At 44.2% G+C, this 7,552-nt stretch overlaps 1 long non-coding RNA gene and 1 other non-coding gene across 3 annotated transcripts; one reads left to right on the forward strand and one right to left on the reverse strand.

Moving 5' to 3' along the window:
- Positions 1-6,580, reverse strand: LOC138984986 (uncharacterized). Of its 2 annotated transcripts, none has more exons than XR_011462221.1 (4): positions 5,878-6,580; positions 5,352-5,531; positions 4,186-4,300; positions 1-2,422 (listed from the first exon to the last, which is right to left on the reverse strand). It is a non-coding gene; the product is annotated as an uncharacterized lncRNA (long non-coding RNA). The 2 variants fall into 2 exon arrangements; XR_011462220.1 differs by having other exon boundaries at positions 4,186-4,295; positions 5,878-6,579.
- An 80-nt stretch (positions 6,581-6,660) lies between these two features.
- Positions 6,661-6,733, forward strand: TRNAE-CUC (transfer RNA glutamic acid (anticodon CUC)). The gene has a single exon. It is a non-coding gene; the product is annotated as a tRNA-Glu (tRNA).
- The last annotated feature ends 819 nt before the right edge of the window (positions 6,734-7,552 follow it).

Consider the following 7,552-nt stretch of genomic DNA (forward strand, 5'->3'; position numbering starts at 1 on the left):
GTTTATGCACACACATGTGCGTTCATGTACGTGCACATACACGCACACACATTTTATTACTCCTCTTTCCCCAGCTAGAGTGTGAGACCCACACGGGAGAAGACTTGTGTCTGTTTTGTCATTGCTGTATCTTTAGGGCCAACAAGGGGGCCTTGCAAGCAATTGGCCACCAATAAGAACTTGTTGAATGAGTGAATGAATGATTACTCTACGTTGAATTAGTGGTTACATCCCAGAATGTTTCTCAACTGGCCAGTCTCACCTCGCCCTCGTGACATAGAGTACTTTGCCCTTTTGAAGTACAAACAAGCAGGGGCAGATCTCCAAGCCCTTGGTCAAGGTCTTTATTGAAAAAGAAGATTGAAACTCAGAACAAACGAACTCATTTTTTGTGAATCATTCACTGACAAATACTCTGCCAACTATCCCCTTTCCTTGATCCGGCTTTTATCTGAAGGTATGATTCCTAATATAAATCCTACAAGGCTGAACACGATGACACGTATTATAAAATACCAACCAGTGAGAGAAAAACATCTTCACTCAGAATAGTCTATAAATTTGGAATTTCCTCAGCCTAGCCAATATTTTTGGAGAAGGCAATGGCACCCCACTCCAGTACTCTTGCCTGGAAAATCCCATGGACGGAGGAGCCTGAAAGGCTGCAGTCCATGGGGTCGCTGAGTCGGACACAACTGAGCGACTTCACTTTCACTTTTCACTTTCATGCATTGGAGAAGGAAATGGCAACCCACTCCAGTGTTCTTGCCTGGAGAATCCCAGGGACGGGGGAGCCTGGTGGGCTGCGGTCTATGGAGTTGCACAGAGTCGGACACGTGACTTAGCAGCAGTAGAAGCAGCAGCCAATATTTTAGAGCCCTGAAAATGGATGATTGTAATTTGTTTTTGTGAACCAGGCTAAGTTTCTCCAGTGGCCGTGTATTTGTCTTTAAGCCCTAAAATATTTGCACTAATATAAATAAAAAGGAAAGATTTGGGGCTTCTATCCTCCAAATTACATGTCCTATATTTCAAATGTGATGAGTATTATCAAACCATTTCTCTTGTCAGATGAAAATTTTTTATTTGCTGTATATTTGCTTAGAGGAGAGAGAAATCACACCCAAACTCTTTTGCATCAGATTTTAAATACTAAAGTCTTTTTGGGAGGTTTGGGCAAGGAATGGAAAACGTGACATTAATCCTTCTGTAGAGAGTATAGTGTTCTAAGGATGTTCATTATGGAAATTTGTGTATTTCCCACAGTGTCCAGCCTTAAACAGTTTCCAGAGCTAGGTAACTGATAGCTCAACTGCCATCTAAAGAATGATTCTGCTTTTTCACTTTAAGTACTTTTAGGCTTTAGGAAAAAATCAAACAACCCTTTGCCTAACTAGTGTCCTTGATTCTCCCATCTTTCAGGCAACAAGTGTGAATTTAGCATGTCTTTTGTGCTAGGTCTTTGGGATATAGAGAATAAGCAATAAAGAATATAATTTATCTTTATCTGAAATGCTGATGATGAATTAGCGAATTCTGCAGGTAATCGAGATATTCAGAGGATCAAAATGCAATGCACTGGGGGACTTTCCTGAAGGTCCAGTGGTTCGGACTTCAGCTTCCAGTAGAAGGGGTATGGGTTCCCACATGCCTTTTGGCCAGAAAACCAAAACATTAAAGAAAGACGAAGCAATGTTGCAACAAATTCAGTAAAAACTTTTTCAAAGGTCCACATCAAAGAAATCTTTTTTTAAAAAAATGCAATGTGCTGTATTCCAAATCAGAGGCACAGAGAAGCAGAGAGAGAAAAATGCTATTTCTGAAGGATCCTGTGACGGTTTCGTGGAGAAAGTGACATTCCAGCAGAATCTTGACTGATGAGTGGGAGTTGACCCAGTATAGAAATAGAAGAATCTCTCCGGAGAGAGACTTGTATCTGCAAAGACTGCAAGTGTGAAGGAACGCAGCATGGGGTAGTGTTTGGTGCATACGGGGAAGTGCTTGGTGGGCTTGAGCCAGAGATGTGAACAGGAGAAGGAAGTCTCTGGAAAAGCTACAGTGTCTTTGGACTCTGCTCAGTGGCTGGGCTTTCTGCTGTAAACACACAAGTCTTCAGGTGATGGACAAACTCAGCATCTGCTTTAGGATGACCCTTCCAGTACAGCGCTTCTCAAAGTGTCCGGACCACCAGGAACAGCCTCCCCCAAGAACCTGATGAAAAATCCAAATTTTCATCCCCAACCCCAGCCTTCAGAATCAGAAATTCCGGTCATGGGATCTGGGAATCTGTGTGTTGTGTCACGGCACCCAGCCTATCCTGACGCACGCTTAAGTTTAGGAACCACTGTTCCGGTACCAGCATGGGAGATGCAGTGGGTAAATACAGATTGAAGCTCAATAGATTGTTGCAAATAGCTCAGCCCTGAAAAAAAAAAAAAAGCCAGAGGCATGAGTGTGGGCAGAGCAGGATGTATGAGAGAGGACTTTGTGAAACCTTACACTTGGCAGGAGATAAGCAAAGGACATCTGGAGCACCAGTTGTCAAATTTCATTGGTTCCCAACATTTTCTGGGTGCTTTTCAAAACCTGTACCTTCTAGGTCCCACTCCTGACTCATCAAACAGAATTGGCATCCCGTTCAAGGATCCTCTTTCTCTGCTGCTCCTGTGTCTTCTTGGCATTTTGCGGTGGTTTTTTTCCCTGGAATTGTCCATCTGGCTGAGGTTGGTCAACTCCTTGCACTTTGGGAGAGTTTTTGTTAAGTAACACCTGCTTTCTTTAGGGAGGAAGAGCACTTTACAGAATCAGAGCTTGGAGGTGCCTGCAGAGCCCCAGGACTCTCCATTCCTGCCCCTCATTCATCCCCTGTGCTGTGTGCTAAGCCACTTCAGTCCTGTCTGACTCTTCGAGACCCTGTGGACTGTAGCCCACCAGGCTCCTCTGTCCGTGGGGGTTCTCCAGGCAAGAATACTGGACTGGGTTGCCATGCCCTCCTCCAGGGGATCTACCCAACCCAGGGATCGAACCTGAGTCTCAGGTCTCCTGCATTGGCAGGTGGATTCTTTACCACTAGTGCCATCTGGGAAGCCCTTACTTAGCATTAGAGCATAAAGATTTTGATACGAAACATTTTCATTTCTAACAATGTTTATAATGGCTGCATAATGTTCTACCCAATGGATATGTGATTTATCTTTTTAACCTTTCTCTTACTGTTTATACTTTGACTATTTCTTATATTGTACTATTAAGAATAATTATGATTAACCTTTTCATCCATGTAGATTTTCCCATATTATAAAATGTTTCCTCAGATTTTCAGGGGAATTAGGTGGTTAAACAGGAAACTTTTTTTTTTTCGTATTGGGATATAGCTAATTAACCGGTGTTGTGATAGTTTCAGATGAACAGTGAAGGGACTCAACCGTACATGGACATGTATCCATTTTCCCCCAAACTCCCCTCCCATCCAGGCTGCCACATAATATGGAGCAGAGTTCTATGTGCTGTATAGTAGGTCCTTGTTGGTTATCCATTTTAAATACAGCAATGTCTACATATCCATCCCAAACTCTCTAACTATCCCTTCTCCTCATTCTTCTCCTGGCAACCGTAGGTTCATTCTCTAAGTCTGTGAGTCTCTTTCTGTTTTGTAAGCTCATTTGTATCATCTCTTCGGATAAACAGGAAACATTTTTATCAGCCCTGACCCGTGCTGCTCAATTATTTTCCAAAGCGGATACAGTCAATGGAAGATGAGTTTCACTCTCGCCCTGTTAACACTGAATATCATTAAAATAATTTTTATGGTAATTAGGAGGGAAGATATGTTTATTTGTACACATATAATTACTACTGAAATTAAACATATACTCTTTATTAATTTATTTCCCTTTTGTGAACACTTTTCAGTGCTAGCTTGTAAACCAATGAGAGGTTCGTTTCTGGAGCTTTCTGATGTCCTCATGCTCTTCCTTTCGTTCAACCACCTGTGACTGGCAGGCTAGAAGAATACCCGTAACACTGTTCTCACACTGGGTGGTGAGTAGCACCAGGTAACCAGTTAATTGCCAGTTAACAGCACTAGGTAACCAGTTAATAACCAGGTACTTGTGTATGTGTTGGTCACTCAGTTATGTCCAGGAATTGAACCTGTGTCTCCTGTGTTGCTGGTGGATTCTTTACCTTCTGAGCCACCAGGGCCATGAGGTTGCAGGCAAGTTCCCAGCCTCCTTTTCATTACCCTCTTCCTTCTTGCTGGCTTCTGCTCTCTCAGAGGAGTGATACTGCCGTTTCTGCACTTGGGAGAAGTTATTGAGGGCACATTAGAATCATCTGGGGAGTGTTTAAAATTCCCAATACTCAGCACCTTCTATACACCAATTAAATCAGAGTCTCTGGGGGTGCGACCTGGCATCACTGTTTTTTGAAAGCTCTCCTGAGGATTCCAAAATACAGTCAAGGTTGAGAACCACAGCTTTAAATCTGCAGCCACAGGCTACAAACCTCCATATGCAGTGGCCCCTGCCCTCACGGGGGCTCACAGCAGGGCAGTTTTGGTGGCAAGTTCGGTTCAGTTCAGTTGCTCAGTCATCTCTGACTCTTTGCAAACCCAAGGACCGAAGCACAGCAGGCCTCCCTGTCCATCACCAACTCCCAGAGTTTATTCAAACTCATGTCCATCAAGTCGGTGATACCTTCCAATCATCTCATCCTCTGTCATCCCATTTTCCTCCTGCCTTCAATCTTTCCCAGTGTCAGGGTCATTTTGAATGAGTGGCAAACTTTCCAATGGGTGGCAGAGCACATTCTGCATGCTTTTATAAGGAAGTGACTATATACCCTACACACATTTGTGTATACATGCCTATGCGCGCACACACACATATATACCTGAATGTGCCACTTAAATAATTATAACCTATAATTTAATCAACCAGTGACCTCATTTCAAAAAGCACGATCGGATTCTGACTTACCTAAGAAATGGTTACATTCAGTATGCTGTATTTACTGAGGTAAAACATTTATACTCATTGGGAAAAAAATCCTGATGCTGGGAAAGACTGAGGGCAAGAGGAGAAGGGAGCAACAGAGGATGAGATGGTTGGATGGCTTCACTGACTCAATGGACACGAGTTTGAGCAAACTCAGGAAGATGGTGAAGGACAGGGAAGTCGCACAAAGAATGACGGAACAACAAAAACAGATTGGAAAAATCATTTACAGACTACAGGTTAGAGAAAACTGAGATTTACGTTTACAAACTAGAGATTTAAAAAAGGGTTTCACATTGTTTCTATTAACAAGAAATTCTGATTTCTCTTGAGAAGAAATTTAAACACCATTACCCGCGGAGGTTTCTGCAGCAATACTTCTCTCCACTAGGTGGCGCTCCGGACAAATTCATAAGTTGCTGCCTTTGCCACAATGCAAAGGTCTCTAGAGAAATTCAATTTTCCTGTGGCAGGAATGGCTATTCATTCATGGCCTGGATCGACAGCAATCAGAAACGGTTTTCTTACCTTTTTCTAAGTGAGAAATAAAGTTAGGCCTGCTTGAACTGTATTTAAATGATCAATCCAAATATTGTCTTTAGAATTTTTAAAAATCTACATTATGTTATTGAATTCTATTGCATCTCCCATTCTATTGCATTATCAAGATAATTATAGGCTTTAAAATGGCTTCAATGGCTTCATTTTACAGACACGCAGGGCCTGCTTTTTCTATTAAAGCCAATATTGAAATATAGTCCCCACTGTCTATATATAAAGACCCAAACACACATTAGACCTCCAAGAATTGAATTTATTTTTATGGGCTAAAGCATCTGAATGTTATCTGAGACAGGATTAAATGGAAAGCATTCCTGACCTTTCTCAACAGAAATAGGACCATCCTTGGCCCCGGGCCTGGGCGGTTGAGCCCTGGGCTAGACGAATATACAGTTTCAGCAGCAGACAGGTCTGGGTGGAGCTGCTCACAGCGCCTGTGGACATTCTCAGGAACCTCCATAGAATTTCCCGAGGCAGCCGGTCACTGTCATCCCTTCAGTTGTGCTGGAAAGGGCAGGATTCTTGACCATCCAAGAGGTCCAAATGCCACAGCGTATCCCGTGTTCATCCACGTCTAAGTGTAGGTCCTGCCCTAAAGATTCTTTCTGCCATTTTTGTTGACATGGATAAGTCATTGGAATGAGCCTGGGCTCATCTGTCGTAAAGCTAAGCTTGACATGAAGAGCCAGAGAAGGACAAAGACACGTTTGCTTTCTTCTCGCACTAGGAGCCGTGTCACCTCAGGAAACTGGACGTTAATGAGCAGAGAAAACGACAGCAGCGTTTCATCCTTCCACTGGCACAGCCTAGAGCTTGGCTGGCCTCTGAGCCTGCCTCAGCAATGACGACGCGCTTGACATTCGTAGCAGCTTCTTGGATGAGGATGCTGGTGCCTGAGTGTTTACATGGCACTCTTTCTGATGGCTGGTTGCTTCTCTTTCCTGCCACTCCCGGGGCCCAGGTCAGCCAACCTCTCACGTCACAGAGCAGAGTCCCTCCAATCATGCTTATGCTTTTACACCAACGCTATTACTTCCTTCTAAGAAATGTTCTCCAAGGACATGGGTTCTTGGAATGAACACAAAAGTTGACTTGGGGGAATTCCCTGGTGGTCCAGTGGTTAGGACTCTGTGCTCTCACTGCCGAGGGCCTGGGTTCAATCCCTGGTCGGGGAGCTAAAATCCCATAACACCCTCCCTACCCACTCCCAACCTCCTCTTTAAAATAGAAAAGAGAGAGAGAGAGAAAAAGTAAACAAGGAAGGCGAGAGGACACAGGACTGAAACGCCTAAGTCATGCGGTTTATTGATTTCTTTTTTGGCCTCACCCTGCAGCCTGTGCAATCTCAGTTCCCCAAACAGGGACTGAACCCTTGACCCCTGCACTGGAAGTTCTAACCATTGGACCACCAGGGGAGTCCCAAGTCATAGGTTTTAAAAGGGCAGTCTTGTGCTCAAGGCCGGCTTCTCACCTCATTAGGGAGCTGGACTAGCAGGACAGGTGGACACTCCATTTTAGAGCGGTGCTCGCACTGTGACAGGCCAGCTGACTGACAGTGACCTGCAGTTCATGTGAAAGCAACAGAGAGGAAAGGGATCCCTGGGGTTAACGGTGCCCCTGGAAGTCAGGCTAACGTGGGTGTGGTCAGCCTCTCCCTCAATGCCCTCTGCCCACCCCGTGCTGGGGGAGCAGAGGGGACCAAGAGGGAGTCAGATGACCCAGCAAAGGGAAGGAGGTCAGCATGGCTGGGACGAAATACAACCCTACCAAGTCATCATGTGCCGTCCTTTAAAACCTCAGTTCAGGGCTCTGCGATGACCCAGCGGGGTGGGATGGGGAGGTTGGAGGGGGAGGTTCAAGAGTGAGGGGTATACATTAATCATACAGCTGATTGACTCACTGTACAGCAGAAACTAACACAATATAGTAAAACAATTATATTCCAATAAAAACATTTTTAAGGTTAAAAAAAAATACCCCAAACAACTCTGGGT

The sequence above is a fragment of the Bos mutus genome, chromosome 23 (assembly GCF_027580195.1).
Source record: "Bos mutus isolate GX-2022 chromosome 23, NWIPB_WYAK_1.1, whole genome shotgun sequence".
In the NCBI taxonomy this organism is placed as follows: Eukaryota; Metazoa; Chordata; class Mammalia; order Artiodactyla; family Bovidae; genus Bos; species Bos mutus.